General features: G+C 40.4%; 1 protein-coding gene across 1 annotated transcript in view; it reads left to right on the top strand.

Annotated features, from left to right (window-relative positions):
• The first annotated feature begins 1,697 nt into the window (after positions 1-1,697).
• ARHGAP24 (Rho GTPase activating protein 24) overlaps positions 1,698-17,653 on the top strand; it is a 222,579-nt gene continuing 206,623 nt past the window's right edge. Inside the window, exon 1 of the mRNA XM_072862988.1 lies at positions 1,698-1,797. The gene's annotated coding sequence lies outside the window, so the exon portion shown is untranslated. The remainder of the gene's footprint in view (positions 1,798-17,653) is intronic.

Below are 17,653 nucleotides of genomic sequence, written 5' to 3' on the forward strand. Positions count from 1 at the left end.
ATATGTTACAGTCTGTAAATGTTCTTCAGACCTCATCTACTGAAAAACTTCATAGATCTGAGGAATTTGTTAGAAAACTGATTTCTTTCAAAAGGCTGTAAATAATTATTGTAGTACTCAGAATTTTTTAGTGCTGTCACATTGGGTGAAGCTGGAACCAGCAAACGCAGAATTGTGAGAAATGGGTCATGGGAGGGAAGTCGGTGGGAGTGTGTCTAGGTCTGTCCAAGCTGCACACTCATCAGATGCTGAGATTCTGGGTCATGCAAAACACTTTTGCAGCTTCTACAGATTTGCCAGCTCCAGTCATTAGAGGAACACCACGTGCCTGTTATGTGTAGCTGAAAACGGGCAGGGTTTTGGTTAGCATGTACAGTATGCAGAACCCTTCTTGGGCTTGAAAGTGTAATGTTGTGCTGTTTTCAACTATTATTGGAATTATAGTATTAGAAATTGCTTTTTGTCTCCTGATGGGGATCTGAAAGAAGAGACCAGTAACACAGAGCAATTAGGATTTTTCGAGAGAAGTTGTGTTTCCATCTAAAACCAGTATGGTGGGGTCTGAGGTGGTGGGAGGGAGGATGGAGGTTACACATCATTCATTGCCCTCTCTGAGTATGGAGAAGAGTGCAGCCTCATGCTCACTGAGTCACCTGGGAGCAGATGACAGTTGTGCTATTCAGAGAGGGAACGGCAGCTCCTGAAACCCAATTACAGCTGCAGTTTCCATCATAATTCCCATTCTGATTTCTGCTGTGCGACTGAGTCAGAGCTGGGCCTGCGGAGAAGGCATGCAGCCCTCCTTGTATAGGTCCCGTGGAGACCTCCGTCAGGTCCACGCAAGGTCAAATCCTTAGTCCTTCTTAAACAGACTATCACACTAAGTTGCAGAGATGCAGGCTGTTGAAAGTAGATGAGTCAAGACCACTTAGAGTGTGTTTAGTTGACTGAAGAAGCATCACAGGCAAAAACAGAAAAGGGGAGGGGGGGCCGCAAAAATCTGCGTAGGGTCACAGGGTGTCTCTGTGTCAGTTGGTGGCCGCCTCCTACGTGTGCAGTAGGAGAGGAGCTCCTTGTCCCGAGGGCACGATCGAGTTGCTGCTGCTGTGTGCAAGGCCTCTGGCAGAAGCGCACGGTAGCGCTGTGAGAAACGACAGTGCGTAGCGCCGGTTGTGTCGTACCCCTGAGACAGTGCGGACCCTGCTCCGTAGCACCAACAGCGGCAAGCACGGCGAAGCAGTTAACCGAGGGTCTCCAGGCGCTGTCGGGGAGGCGGGTGCCGTGTCGCCGGGATTTCCAGAGATGTCTGGGAAGGGAGCCGGATTCCTCCCCGGTGCAACAGCAGTGCCGCTGGCGCGCTCCAGAGCTGCCAGCTGCCAATGAAATCTGAAACCCGGGGCTGCGTCTGAGGGCTGGCCCTGGAAGGCCGTTCCAGCCTCTCGTACTGTATATTTACGCATTCATACACACAGAGCCGCTCTCTCTAACTTCTTGGGCTGCTCCTCGCGCGGCGGCCGGGATTTCTCGAGGAGGTACGGTGGGAGCGCGGAGCTCCCGTGTGGTGGTGGCAGCCCTGTGTGTGCACAGATCGTCTGAGCGGTTGCGAGGGGGGGAAGGAGAAGAAACTTGTAAGTGCAGTCAAGCTGAAACAAGCTGTCACTGTTTCCGAATTTGTCTTGAGAAGCCACCGCGTTTATGGGTGAGAATATTGACCCTGCTTGTGGAAGGTAGGAGTTCTCGTCCGGGGCAGTTTTGGAGCTCTCGCTGGATAGGGTCACCACTGCAGCTAAAACCAGGGTAGGTAGCATTGATGCGATTTTTATCTTGGTGACAATACCATGTGGTCTTTGCAGGGCAAATAATTGCTGTAGACCAGGAAGCAATGGCAGCAGCTGTCTGTGTGTGTTACAGCTGTTCTTGTCTGCCGGGGTGTGTGTGTGTAGGCATCTTGTGTGCTGTTATTTCTTAACAGTGTTAAATACTTCATAACAGGATTCCTTTTTGTTGGTTTCAGGGGTACAAGCAGAGTATGTGTCATCTGACCACTTGTTGGCTTAAATATAAGTAAAAACGCTTTGTGCTTTCTGCAATCTCCATCTTAATGTTCATCTTTGGATTTGTGATGGTTGTCTTAAAATCTTCCTCCTTCTACACAAATATCTGTAGCAGGCTTTCAGAGCTAAGGTCCTCACTGGAACAAACTTTACAATAAGGACTTTGATTCGCAATCACAAAAGAGTTAGGGAATCTTCAGTGGATTTTTAGAGCTACTGAGTGGATTTCTTTTTAAGATAAGGGAATAATTGTCTTCTCTCTTTTTCCTCTATTGGGCTTGTATGGAATATTTATCTCTTTATCTTTCTTAGCAGCAACATGCATGTTGTCAGTTTGGGGGTTTTCTTCTTTCAGCAGAGTGGAGAGTAGTAAATAATTCATGTTTGATGATGTTAGAAATATTTTTACAACAGATGACTGGAAATAAATAGCAGGGGTTTTTTAGATAGGTACCCTTGTCCTGTATAGGTAGAAATAAGAAACCAAATTAATTCCCTGTGTAGCATAGTGACTTCATAACACTGAATTTGTCTAATATTAATCTGAATTCTGTTTGTGTTGTCTCCTAGCATGGTTGCTGGGAGAGCATTATAACTTACTAGATCAGCAGGTATTAAGATGCTGTTAGGTTAAGTTTTTCTGTTGCGGAGTAGTTCTGTACCTGGAAGGTGACAATAACTTCTGTACGTTCAGGGGAAAAGGATTCCCCATGAGGTAAGAATTAAGGGAGGGGGATTTATCAACACAAGGGGCAAAGCATCGTGTCCTAGCTAAAAATCATTTAAGTGGCATCTCATACTCACAGAAGGCACGCAGAGTTACAAGCAGAGGTAGAGAGAAGGAAGGACTGAGGGTCAAGTGCTTGTTTCCAGTCCCATGAAATTTTCATGTTGTGGCAAGTTTTGTTATTGCAAAAGGCATCTTCTAGTACATGATACAGTGACTTGTGTTAAAAATAAATGTGCTTAGAACTCATGTTTCTTTGTGCACGGTGTCTAAAGTTATTTGCCTCTTCTTTAATTGTTGTCCTCTCTCTCAGCTGCTTTTTTCTTCTCTTGTTCTTTACTGGGCTTTCATTCTTTAATGAAATTTGATAGGTTTAGTTTGGAATAAATAGTGTGCCCACCAAAAAAAACCAGCCCCACAGTAAGTAAAAAATGTAAAGCCATGTAGAAAATTCAGCTAACAACATGATTCTGTGCAGAAGGCATGACTTCTTCGCACTGTATGGCAATGCACTTCTGGGCACAAGTAGGAGTGAGGCTGTAGGTTATTTGTTTAAGACACGTGCCTCTCCTGTGTTTGCAGACTGGTGCGTGAAGATTGCTTTTATTAGTGGTCGTATAGCTAGGTTCAGTTTTCTGAAGATGGAGTTTAGAAAGCTAGAAATGAAGATCCCTTAAAGGAAATTGCCTCACAAGTAGTAGTTTGAACTCCTGATAAGGTCATGTCTTCAGAAGTAACTAGAATAGAAAACCCCTGCAAGCTCCATATGCAGCTATAACACACAGGCATCTCTCAGGACCTTTTCATCTCTTGCTGCTTGATTCAATATCTGATTTTTTTTTTAAACACACCAGCAAAAAAGGGAGTTGAAATTCACAGTGGGTAGTTTGAAGTGATTTGCATTCTATTACCTTTAGCTGTCTTCTCTGCAGGCTGTTTGGTGTTTATTGTCACCTGATGGCCTTTGGAAGTATGCTTTATTCCTGGAGCTATTACTTACTGGCTTTATCTGTATTGGGCAGAGGGAATGCTTGACATGATTTTTTTTTTAAATAACCTCCTGGAACAGTGTGTGACACTTTATCATATTGGGGTGGCATTTGTGTTGTGAACTGTCTTGTGGGTGAACGAACTGTATGTTAGCTTTCAGCCAAGAAGAAAAATAAAAGGTTGTCTTCTCCTGGCATTCTAAAACAAGAAAAACACTGAAGGAGAATATCTGGTATAGGTTTTCTTCGTTCACTGTCTGGAACATGGCTTTCTCTAATGTTGAGGACTCCAGGTAAGACAAGTGGCTGATATTGTTGGACGATAAGGAAACACGCAGCTTTTTATGAAACTTGTTACTCCATTGCCAGTCTTGGGAGGAATAGAAACTTAAAAAGACAATAGAGGCCAAATTTCCAGCTTAGAGTCTCTTCCTACATGTAAGACTGCAGAAAGTGCTAGTGGTAAGATTTGGTCTATGTTAGTTTCTGTTTTTATGCAAAGGATTTCAAGTTTCTGTTATTATGCATTAGGATTTCAAGTTAGAATTGTTTTTTATAGTTGTTGCCTTCATTTATTTAGAAAACCTTGATTAGGTTGCTTTTTTTCAATTGGGGAGAAAAGGTGGCTCAGTTCTATAGCACTCAAAAGTGTATGAAAATACCAGACATCTCAAAGATGGATGCACTTAAGCTTCAGCAGCATAGCAGACATCAACAAGCCCTGTGTTGAGACAGATAGACTCTTCATCTGCAGAGATGTAATCAAATGATGCTGAAATCTCAGCCTTATAGCAGCGGGGAGGGCACACAGCATTTGGTGTCAGCGGTACTGTGGGAGCCAGGAGAGGCTGCCTTGCCAGGGCACTATGCGTGAGCTCCCAGAAGCAGCTGGATGGTGTTACAAAGCAGCTCGCTTTGGTCCCTGCAGTGTCCCCACCTCAGTAGGAGAGCCAGCAGCTGATGCCTCCCAAGCCTCATGGTTTTGTCATCTTCGCTTTCAGTAGGTACCCCCAGGATGTGCCTGCAAGCCAGCTGTGGCAGCCAGTCTATAGATAGCTGATCTTGGTGTGAGGAGCTGCATGCTGAGAAACTTCTTCCTGTTCTGCAGCTTCTTGTACACTTCCTGACTTTTTCCTTCTACTTCTCCATTTTGCCAGTTACATTTGGGTGATCTAAGTGTGGATGGTAAGGACTGAAGTTGTAAATTTATTTTGGATTTGATTATGAATCCAAAATGAACCATAAAGGTCCTTGATTAGCTCTCATTATAAGCCAGATCATTTATTTTCAAAAAATATCCTGTTTTGCTAACAGAAAGTCACTTGATAGACTCTCAATGCTCTGCAATATATTCACTTGGTGTAATTATCATCAGTCTTAAATTATGTGCTTTACTGCTTGTTTTATTTTACTGTCTTTAACTACCAGCTTTGTTAGCTCTGGTTCTTATTAGCTCTTTGTATGTTTAATAGCCTTCTCTATCCAAATTTCTGCTCCCTGTAGAGTTACTATCTTATTCTTTACCTTCTTTTTGTAAAAGTGGAAAGTAGAGTTCCTTCATTACTTTCTCCCATTCTTTAATTATTCCAACCTTTTTAAAATGGTTTCCTGTTTTCCAAAATGCTTCTAGATGTTTAAACACCAGTGCTGGAGGTAATACTTAGGGTGCAGTCCTGTGAAATCCAGATACACAATGATCTTTATACTTTCTTTTTCCTTGTTAAATAGTCTTGTGATGACACTAGAGATGGGGCTGTTGTGTTGAACAGGGACCTCGTTTTTTCCTTCAGGAGGATGCTCTCAGGTACCGGCAGTTCTTCACAACTTGTGTATCAGTTGAGCAGGAACACACAGGCTGGTGCACAGATGGCTGTCTGTCAGTTGCTTTTCCTCCTCATAATTAACAGCTTCCTTGGTACTTGTCACCTGCACAGTTTTTCAGTCATGATTTTTTTTTTTCTTTTTTCTTCCAAGTCATTGGCTAAACTGCAAAATAAGATAGTTCCCCTGGGATTAGAAACCACCTGCAGTATGATGCTTTTTTGTTTACTGTCATGGTTTTTGACTTATCTGTTAACTGTTTGAATTAATTTTGTCTGCCGGCTCAGCTCTTGTTTCATTGGGCTTTCCTAATGAAAATGTCATGCTCCACCAAGCCAGAGGCCTTGAAGGATCACACAAGCTCAGTGCTTTTAAGTTTAACAAACTTCTGTTGTTTACTGTTGTACTGGTTAGTTTGGAGGGGCTTTCATGCTCTATGGCTCAATGAGACAAACTTCAGCAACACATGTTGAATTCCTTGGCAATGTTTATATACTTTCTTTTCATGAAATACCTCTCATTTTCCTATATTTAGTTCTGTGCAATTTTGTATAATAGCAATTATGATTAGTAGCTCTTCAGCGAAGACATTTTTCATGTCTGTTACTGCCAAGAAGTAACTGGTGTGTTCCTGTCATCCTTTTCCCACGTCTGCCTTTGCTTTTAGAGCAGCTTAAATTTTAACTGGACTGGTGTTCTTGGCCTGCCAAATTGAACGATTATGAAGTGTTATAAAAAGTAAAATGCAAAAACCCAGCCATTTGCCTGTATCTGGGAGGCAGTAAGATCTCTCTAGATATCACTAATTGGGAGAACCAAACATGCTTTTTCCTGGGTTAGCACGGTCTGGGCCAAAATGTGTTGGCTGTTTCCATATTTTGATCTATTTCCCTGTTTTGCAAGGAGGTAAAGTGCTCCTTCAGTAGGCAGAGAAAGTAGCCTTCCCAGTTAATCCTTACTCAAATGACCTGACCTCAGCTCCAGCAGCAGCATCCTGGATTTTCTGTGCCTTTCTAGCTGTTTCTTTAACCGCCCCCAGCTACCGCATCCTCTGTTGTGAGAAGAAAAATGTGAAGAAGGATAGAGGTCATACCAGGGGAGTTCGTTGCTGCCTGAAAGTGCTAGTAGTTTGCAGCTTCAGCTGGAAAAGGTTTTAAAAGGGGCAACGAGAGTGGTCAAGGACACAGTACAACTTCTGTCTGAGAAACAGCGAAGCAGGAAGGAACTTTTCAGCCTGGAAATGAGATGACTGAGAAAACTGCATTAACGAATGGCAGGGAAAGGGTGAGCAGAAGCCAATTCTTCCCTTATTTTCCAGTACAGGAATCCCAAGGTGTATCCAGGAGTGACAGTGGCAGGCTCAAAACAAATGAAAGGAGGTAGTACTGTGCACAAGATCTAAATAAAGTGTAATTAAGATACACAAATACTTGCCAGAAAATGTTGTGGTTAGTAAAGGGAAAACCCAGTTTTAAGGGATAGCTAGCCAAAAGTATTGTTGCTTGCTTGTCTTAGTTATTCTGCTTGTCCCTGAGGTTTTACTTTAGTCACAGTTGGAGAGGGGATGCTGGGCTGGGTGGACTCTTTCCGTCCCATTGTAGCCATCCATTTGTTCAGTTTTGACCATCTTTGGTTTGGATGTTAGTTATGTAGGGAGAAAAAAAAAAACTGGTATTCTGTTTGTGGCTTGATGGAAAGGAGCTGAATGACCACAGCAGACCATTGCTATATGTGAAGGCTTGCCTTCTTCAGTTGGAAATGCGTGGACATGAGGAAGGATAAGAGCTAGTGTTGCAAAGCAAGTTGTGATAAGTCTTTGTGCTTTTGATTTTTAAAGATCACAACCTTGTTTCCAAGTAGTGCTGTGGGGATATGTGGGCACAATCTTACAGGATGAGTATTTAGAAAATTAATCACAAGACTGGATCACATGAATTCAAGTGGAGCAGATCCCCTGAAGCATGCTGGAGCTTGCTCAAGTAGGGCGTCTTTCGCTACATACCATGCTTGACAGTCGGCACTGTAGAGGTGGAAAAAGAAGAAACTGAAGTGCTACCATGCTCCGACAATCCCAGTGTGCTAAGTGACTGTTTAGCAAATGGGAGAGCACTACAGTCAAGGGTGACTTAAAGTATGCTTAAGGCCCCTCTTGAGTTGCTTGAGAAAGAAAAATGATGCAGAGGCTGCAGACAATTAGCTTTGCTTCTCATTCTTCAAATCCTACTCTGTGTATCAGCTAGATGTGGCGACTGCCCCCCACGGCCAAAATGGTTGGTAACTCTTTCAGTATTTTTTGGGGAAAAAAATTTCAGTAAATCCCTAAACTACAATAGCTACAATAGCTCCAAGATCTTGTTGCTATCATAGCTGTGTGTATTTAGAACTGGCTACTTTAATTTAGGTGATTATTACTGTAATGAAGTGCTAATCATATTCACATTACCTACTTGGGCTTGGACTGGGAAATAAGAATTGTAGTTATCAATATATAGCACAGCACATGATAAAACTAATTCTTAATGCTTCCTGTTGGAACGTAACAGATCAGTGCAATTCGAAGACAAGTATGTGAATGCAGACATGTATCTAGGAGATGAAGACAGACTTCTGGAAATCTATATATTTAGTGATATCATTGCCTAATTATCAAAGTATTGTCTTGGAAAGTCGGCTGAGTAATTTGGGGTCTTAATGTTGTTGTTAAATGTGAGATAACAATGAAGGAAAAAGCTGTGCTGTATATCTGCTTATAATTATAAACTACCTACCATGGTATTTTGATTGTCCACAAGAAGTCAGAGCAGGCAGCCTATTTGCTGTATAGGCTTTTATATGGTGGAGCCTCTAGACACTTCCTTCAAGGGTTTGGGCTTCTGGTTGTTTTCTCTGTGTGTGTGTGTTTGTGTGACTCTACAGTGGGCTTGTGTTGAGCTGTTACCTCTTATCCATGATTGAGATCAAAATTGCTTGTCAGATGCATGGATAGTCACTGTGGTTATACACTACTAAGTGGTCTTGCAAAACACAAAACAAGAAATCCTGGATGCTAGAAAGAAATCTTATCTCTGGCAGTTGCAATATTTGTGCAGCTGTTCCCACAGATGTTTCTTTTTTCTTCTCTTTTTTAAATTTCTCCTAAGAAGCAAGCAAACTGACGGAGAAATGTTAAAGGGCCTGCCTGGAGAAAGAGAAAACTTGCAATGCCTTTTAGTTTGGAGATAGTGATATACCTTGTTTTAAAAGGACTGTGAATTCTTACTTTATGTTTGCAAGTACAAAGCCTGCTTAGGCTCTGTATTCAGTAGAGCTAAATGGAAGTGTCCTAAAATGTGAGCTTTGCAAATGGCCTTTGAGAGTCACAATATGACTGCAGTAATTGGGGATCTTAATAGCATTTCTGGAACTCAAATTGATTTGATCTCAGTAACTTCAATGTAAAATTTGCTGAGCTTAGAAGCAAATAGGAAAAGTCCTGGTCAAAAAGCTTGATCTGACAGAGTTATGCAGTGTGGCTAAAAATGAAGTTTCAGAATGAAAGCATAGTAGCAACCCCTCCCTCCCCCCAGTCAATAACTGATTTCAAGATTAGGGACTAATTTTGTTCATATGTATTGCAAAATACCATTCAGCATCCACCATAAGACAGGTTTATTCACTGTTTTAGAAAAAGCAAACACAATTCCATTATATGGCAGTGGGAAGTCTTGAAGGTGCCATCTTAAATACAGTTCAAGTAAAAACTCTTCAGAAGTCAATAAATGAATTGGAATGTAAAACATTATTAACATTTGATGCATGATGCTGAAACCCGTTCTCCTCCTAGGAGAGTACAGGGCTCAAATTGGAATCAGTTAACTTCATCCTCCTGAAAGTTATAATAAATGATATTTAGAAAAAAATACATTTTTATAAATCGAGAGAGATCTATGTCTTGATGCCAGTAGGCTTTCTTGGGTTGAGTTCTTCTCTCAGAGGACACAACTAAGTAAGCGGCAAGAAGCTGTAAGAAGGCACATTGTAAGTCGTGTTTTTGAGTAATGAAAACTTACGAAAAACAATATATATCTGTCTGTGAGTAAAAGGGACCTGGTGCTTTTAGGTTGTTTAGTTTTCCATGTAACCTGTATGTGTGTGATGTCTGCTGCCTAGACTTAACCAGCCATGCTTCAGTCCCCGTTCTTAACAGAAAATCAAACCTGGCTTTGTGTATTCTAGTGAAAATGAGAGAGCAGCCTTAATCTCTGCACATAAATATATCAGGTGGGTAAACATCAGGGAGGGAGCAGAACTATTTGGGTGATAATGCAGGAGTAAATTGATGTAGACTGTCCATGAGTGTGCTGGGATGAAAAAAAATTTCTAACAGACTAAGGAGTTCCTGGGTAGCCTTGGGACCTCTGGGTTGGGGGTGAGGGGAAATATTAAAATAGCTGTTTTGATCATGCTTTTTCACTATCTGAAAGTAACTGTGTGGCTGGCTCCCATGGGGCTTCAGAAGCTGGTCTTAATGAATTGGGAGGTCCTTTACTGTCCCACCTGTCTTTTGCAGTTGTAAAAGAATAGTCTAGTCCCTAAACATGGGAATATTTTACACATATTATAAGATGTGCCAGGGCAAAAATATAATGGACAGCAAATCAACATGCTCACAGTAGGACCCTTGTTATTTTCACTGTGATGATTCTGTCCTGTAATGAGCTGACTATTAATTCATTTCTGGTAACTACTGATTTTGAAGAATTTACTAGGTTTTAGCATTGATGTTACAAACAATTCTGGTCACTTGCCATGATGATTCGACTCCTGATTTGGTCAGCTGTTACTGGTAGGCTTTACCACATTTAGAAATGGTTGTTGACTCTGCCCTTTGCAGTGGTCTGTGGATCTTTGTATGGAAGTCGCCACGTTAGTCCCTTCAAATGCTGCCTTCTGCCAGGCATAAGGGGAGAGGGAAGCTTCTGGGAAGGAGCCGGGGGCAGCTGTGATGATGACTCTGTGAAGTGGAGAGCTTGGCACAGTTTCTTATGCACAGCACTTAAAGTATCTTGCGGTTGGCTGTCGAGTCCTCTCCTCTTTAATATGTGCTGAATTTCCATGTGTACCTCTTGCGCTCCTGCTCTCAGCCTGAGCTCACAAAGCTTGCAGTGCTCTCGGCTGACACCAGGAAAGGACTAAAGCAGCCAGTTGAGTGTGCACCACATGGCACATTCAGCGTCAAGACTATTTATCACATCACGAGATTAAGCCGTCGTGCAGCACTGCCATACAATGCAGGCTCACGCAGCTCCCGATACCTTTCCTTGGCAACTGGAAAAGTGCAGAAAAGGAGTTCGGCATAGGGGTGATCATCTTCTAGCTTTAGAAATAAAATCCTAAATGCTGAGACTCCCTTCAGACATTTGCATTTTATTTGATGGTGTCACTCCTGGAACACTGCTTCGGAGATCTTCATCTCCCAGCATGAACAAGAAGGTTGTGAAACGTGAGTTTTACCATTTCTTACTTTCGTAGGGACTAGTAGAAAATGGTATCTTAGCCAAAAGGACATACTAGTTATTGTTAGGCTGTATATGACTCTGCAATAAGTATTTTGCACCTTACTTAGGTGTCCAGTAAGTAATGATAAATTACTGTACAATACCTGGTGGAAATATTCAGTAAAGGAAATAATTTGTAGTCTGTGCTTTTATACCAAATGCTGAATGAACCCAGGACAATAAAACAATAAAGAAAAGGTCATGCTACTACAGAGGTGGGGGAAAAACTGGAATAATGGGATACAAGCAGTGCTACTGAGAGATTTCAGAGGGACATGCCTTTGCAGTATTTCAGTTTCTTTTCTGAGGATGTGAAAAACAGGCAGTTGTCACTGAGGTGTTGCTGTGGACAGGTAGGTATGACAGAGAATAGATCCAATTTCACTTGCAGACCGATTGTCTGATAGTGCTGCTGGACTGCTAAATTGTAGGCAGAGCAGTTGGGATGTGTTGATAGATGGAAATGTGGCATGAGGAGCTAATTATTTCTCAAGTGACTAGTCAGAAAATTTTTGCTTTTTTTTGCCTCGGAGTTCATTAAAAGCTTTCACGTGCCATTTAGCTCTCCCTTATAAATCATTCTTACCTTGAGACAAGAAGGATCCTTAGGTTTCTGCTTTGAAAATACAGAGCTGCTTATGCCTCCTCCAGCAAGGGCAGGTCTGTGTGCTGCTGGGCTGTGCACTGAGCCTCCAGCCTTGTTGGAGGGGAAAGGAAGGGTCTGTGTAGAAGCATTTGTAGTTTTTAACAGATATTTTGTAGGAGGTTATGCTGCTCAAAATGCACAGTTGGCTGCAAGCCCGTGGTGTCCCATGAGCTTAGACTTCTGAGGAAAAGTTAGCTTTGGTAACTTTGCTCACCATTGTGGCACTACGCCATACATCATTAAGGAGCTGAATACCCTCCTCTGCTTTTATAGCTGCAGTGTTTTAGTAAGGCTGGTGGGATTGTCTGGGTATAGACAAAACCAAAATTGAGTGTCTGGGGCCTGTGATACCAGTCAGTTATGAAGATACTTTAAGTTAGGTCATACTTATTTTCTAATGCCATAAAATATCCAACAAATCTCCATACAACATGGCTCTTGGGGGGAAAAGTATATGGTAGCTGTGATAATGTTTTTTCACTCAATGGTTTGATTTTTGAGCTGCAGGAACGTTCCTCTTCTTTTTGTGCATTCTTCTTGGAGAAAAAGTTTAGCATTTTCTCTGAATCTTGGGGGTGCCACATGATGGACTACTGCGTGTGTGACAAGTCAGTGGGCCGTTCAGTTTCCTCTGTCACTTACCTTAAAATAGAGAGCTCTAATGTGAATACAGTGTCACGTACCTTACTGATTCATAGCCTCATTGCTCCTTTCATCCCTAGCTGGGGATCAGACGTCCATTGTGAGATAAGGTTTGCACGCATCTTATTCAAAGCAGTCTTGAAGTACTCAAAAAATCCCGTGATACTTCCTGTTAAATCTACACCTTTCTCTCATGGAAAACTTCTCTGAATGTTACTGAACTTTACGAAGTCCTGTTCTTTAATATGCGTGGTGCATACCTCCTCTACATCTTTATGTATTGAAAGACAGTGTTGTTTTCCATTTTCAGTTCTCTAACTTACAAAGTCTAGGGTGGAAAGGCAGATAAGATAAAAAAGAAACCTATTTTACTTGAAGAATGGTCCCTGTCTGCCGATTTTTACTGTTATGGCATGCTCACATAAAAGAAAAGGTAGACATTAGCCAAATCTTCCACTGAAGGAATATTTAATAATATCAGCAAGGTAGGATAGTCTGGGATTCCCCGAAAGAGCTGCTCTTCTGTCCATCTCTTCTACCTATGCAGAATGTCTCTGTTTAGAAATTGTGACTTGCAGTGCCTACAGCTGAAAGTCTTGCATTTACCTGCCCCAGTGCTTTTGAGAATAAGTAAATAAGTAAGACAGAGTAGGTTTTCTTTTATATCCCTACATAAGATTTATTCTTGCCTTTGATCCACCCTTTCATGATTTCAAGCAGTAAAGAGGTAATGTTGCCCTGGAGAATAACCAAAGGTATATAGGAAATTGCCTAGAAGCATGGAAACGAAAGAGCAAGAATGTCTAAAATCTCTCTGTACAGGGAGATTACTGACAGTTTCAGCCAGTATGTGTTGAATATTGGCTGTGGTATGACAGTACAGCTGAAAGGATGCATGCAGACTTATGGATGCTAACTTGGAAAATATTAAGTGTGGAGCTGGTGGTAGCAAAGTCCTTTTTAGATTAGTGTGAAGTTAATGTCTGTGCTTAAAAAATAGGATGAAAACTTGAGCTCAGAAACGAGCTGTGTGTGCTGCTGGAGGTCTGGAAAAAGTAGATTTATTTGTATGTGTGTTTTCAGAAGCACGCAGAAGCACAGCTTTTTGGCATCTGCTGTAGATGACTAGCAAGGAAAGGGTTGAAGTCTTATTGCAAAAACAAAAAGATGATTTATTGGAAATGTCAAATAAATCACAAAGCCTAATAGGCCTGTTAAACAAGCTTCTTGGTTTGGGTATGTTTAAAAGCAAAGGAGGCTTGAACAGTTCTTCTAGTTTATAAACTTCGATGCCTAGACAGATTGCTTGGAAACTGATATGAGCAAATAGTTTGTTCTGAGACTCATTGAAAGTGGAACAAAAAGCAACTGTATTTTTTGGCTAGTCTGTCATTTGCAGAATTTTTGAGGGTAATAAGGTAGGAAAAAGTAAAGTAGTGTGGAAATAGTGACTTGATCCTGTAATTTCTCCCCCTTCAACTGGCTGATTAAAATTTTACAGAGCTGTTTAGAGAATGTTTTTAAGCTGCAACTTGTCATATTTTTGGTGGTGGTGGTGCTGAAACACCTCTGCAGAAAGACTGGGTGTTTTAGCTGAAAGCTTATGTGAAAATATATTAGTTTTGACCAAGTTGTCATCAAAAGGTCACTCAATTCCAAGATGGTGTTGGTGAGATAGAAGGTATTCATTTGCCATCCTGGGACAAAAGAGCACAGGGTAAAATTGCTGTTTGTTGGAGTGATCAGAATATTTTTTTTAATATTACAGGATTTTTACTGACCCTGTTTAATATATATATGTATTCTATGTCATATAGTATAATAAAATTGTCAGTTCCATTGGTCCAAATTATGTTAGAAATGAAAAACGAATAATGCTTTACTATTGAATAGCATCTCATTAAGGCCTTGGTGCTCTATTGTAACATTAGAATGTCTGATTTTTTTGGTCATGAATTTTGTGAAACAATAAAGGAAGGTGCAAAGGTTGAAAAAATTTCACATCGTAGGTGTTCTAGAGATGGGAGAATAATACTAAAGCCTCTGAAGTTGGGAAATGGGCAAGAAAGCCTTGGTCTTAACACTTGTACACTTAGGACAGGATTGAATTGACTTGATAAACTGGTATTGTTCAGACAAGGAGTCCATGGACAAAGGAGGCAGTGATTTTTTCTTGCATGTTTTGTTTCTTTGTAGGTATATCAGAGCTACTTTGTCTTAGAGATCCTGAAAACATAGTCCTAGATCCATTGCTGCCAGTTTCTGCTAGTGGCATCTAGGCTTAAATTTGGCTTTGTGAGTGAATTACAACCTTTTTGTTTGACTTGGCAACATTTCAAAAGCTAACCAATGAAATTTAGATGTATGTGATTGATTCTTGATGCCATATCACTGTATTTTTTAACATTACATATTTCCTTATGGACTAAGAATGCTTAATTTTCTAGTTGTAATGTTTTTCTACCGATTTATCTTTTGTCACCCATTGGTCTGTGCTATGCTAGTTTACTCTGAGAAAAACCTTGTAGAATTACCTTGATTTGCAGGGAGATAAGTGAAGGTGGTTGTCTGCAAAATGATGTGTAGAGTGGGGATCTACAAAGTTCTCTGCTGAAAATGGATTGTGGAATCTGGAAAGCATATTACAGGAAAAATAAGACACTTCAGCCTGCCTCCTTGAGAAGTGCTGTTGAATTGTTTTAAACATTGTTATTTTCATTGTCCATATAGATGAGAAATTTAAATGGAATAATGTCATTTGCAGAGCTGGGAAAAAAAAATCTCCGTGGTAGAAAATCAATAATTGCCATGGCTCTCCTGGCTTTTGCACCACTTCACTTTACCTAAGCTGGCACTTATTCAGTGTATTTGCTTCTTGTTAATAGTCACGCTTCATGTAATTTTGTAGCATGAATGTGTGCCTCTACACAGCTGTTCAACTTTCTAAGGCGTTTGTGAAAAAGAAATATTAAACGTGAACAGTTTGCAAGTGTTGCCTTGCAAGAAAATAAATTCTCTCCATCAGTCAGGAAACAGACACTATCATGTTATTGATCACAAACATCAAGCACAACCAAGCAAAGTACTGGATTTTATCTCACTGTAGAACTCAGGAAAACTTTGAATAATTCAGGGTGGCATTTTACAAAAATGCTGCATTAATTTGAGCATTTGGGGTGGGGGAACAAAAAGTTAAGTGATTACAAATGATCTTAAGTGTTTTAGTGCCTTGAGAATTGTCTTAAATGTAATGGTGAACTTGAAACTGCTGCTTTTTTTGAGCAATGATGAAAATGAGTCCCCCATCATTTCAGTTAGCCATCCATAATCTCATGTTCTCACTTAGGATATGTTGCAATGTTTTAAAAGCCACATAAATAGGCTTAAGCATCAGCAAATTATAAAGTATGTTATGAATGATTCAGTGATTTCTCAATAATTAATTTAGAGCAAAGGTCTTCAGGTTAACATACTTTTTTGCATAGTTATGCTAATTTTGCTGTGGTTTTTTTGCAGCTAAAAGGGATAAGCTGTTAATCAGAAAAGTTTTTTATCAAAGTACAATGAACTCTCATAAGCTTTTGTGATGGCTGAATACAAATATGCTACAATAAGAGCAAATTTTTATCATTCTTCTTGACAGCCAGATTTTGACTGGCCCCTTTGTGGGTGTGCAGTATCTCCTGAAGCCCAATAAGAAGTGCAGAAAAAGTATTGCTGAGAAAAATGCAACACATACCAATAAAACAAGAATCAGGTAAACATAGTATAAGAAACAAGTATAAAGCCAGTAGTGAGTTGAAAAATGCAGAACATAGTTTTATGGTTATTCCAGTTGTTTGTGTCAATCTACAAACTGAAAAAGGAAAACTTCCTGCAAACAAAGCCATGTAGTTCATGGAATAAAAATTACTTTAATTGTTTCCATGTAAAAATGTTTCATCATTACTGCTGTTTTGTCCATCACACGTCCACAAGTTTGTTCATATGCTTAAGTCCTTGGTTTTGACCTGTACAGGTAGATGCTGTCTTAGTAAAAAACACTGTGAAAATGGGAAGATTTCTTCACATACAGTGGAAATAATTAGCAGTGAGTGATACTAAGGTGTGTTTTCCTGAACTACTGTATTTTCATAAATTCACATTTAACATTTTGAGCTTGATGTGAAATCATGCAAACCTCAAACTATGGGAAATCTGGAACAATTGGCAGTAGCAATACTGAGAAATCTTTTGGCTAAACAGTAAAATAAGCATGTCTTCAGAATATACATTTTATGTTTATGTAGAGGGTCCTCATGAACAGCTTTGGGTTTATGAAATCGTAGTCATCAAGATGATGATGATGTTTGAATACTATTCTGAGTATCTTTTTTTAGTACAAATTTGGATGAAGGTGTAGAGCATGGAAAAACTGAACTTGTGCCAAATGGCGTACATGCATTTCTGGCTCTGAAGAAACGGTTTCATACAGGAATAGTCCTCACTGAACACTTCAAGGCTTTTGCTGGGCAGTGGAAAGGTGGTCCTCGTTTTTGTTCGCTAAACAAGGGACTATCTACACACTTAAGTATGCTGTGGGAAGGTAACTGATGGTTTATATTGCTGCCAGTGGATATTGCTGATGTACTTCCCAAGCAACTGACTTGCTTGCCTTAGTGAGCTGACGTTTATCATCTTCCCCTTTAAGTTGTTGTTTTTCTCCTTGGTGTTTGCACCCTTCAGAAATTTGTGGAATGTTTTGTGTTCTTTTCTTGGCTGTCACGGTGTCAGTCCAAGCAAATGCTCATCTTCATTCCTCTGCCCTGAATGTCTTCCAAGTTGTCTTTGTTGTTTCCAGTGGAGAAAAATCAAACTCTGTAAACAAGCTGATGATACGTTGATATGATGTGTTATTTTCCATATTGAACTGGAAAGCAAGTTTGCAAATAATTTGTTATGTATTACCACTGTTAGGGAACTGTAATGAAGAAAGAGATCTATGTCTACTCTGTATTCCTTTCAGGCTATTTTTATCAGAGAAGGCAAATTGTATTTTTCAAATGTGAATCTTGTGAGAAATAAGCCAGAGTTGCAGTGTCTTCTCTGTTCTTTGTCCATCAAATGTGATTCTTGCACAGAGGATCAAATAGTCTTATAAATCTTAAAGGCAGGTTTCTATCCAAGAGCAACCACTTCGCTGCCTTAGGATAGGAAGGAAAAATCCAGAATAGCTTTGACAAAGTCTGAGTTTTGTA

The sequence above is a fragment of the Ciconia boyciana genome, chromosome 5 (genome assembly GCF_034638445.1).
Source record: "Ciconia boyciana chromosome 5, ASM3463844v1, whole genome shotgun sequence".
NCBI lineage: Eukaryota > Metazoa > Chordata > Aves > Ciconiiformes > Ciconiidae > Ciconia > Ciconia boyciana.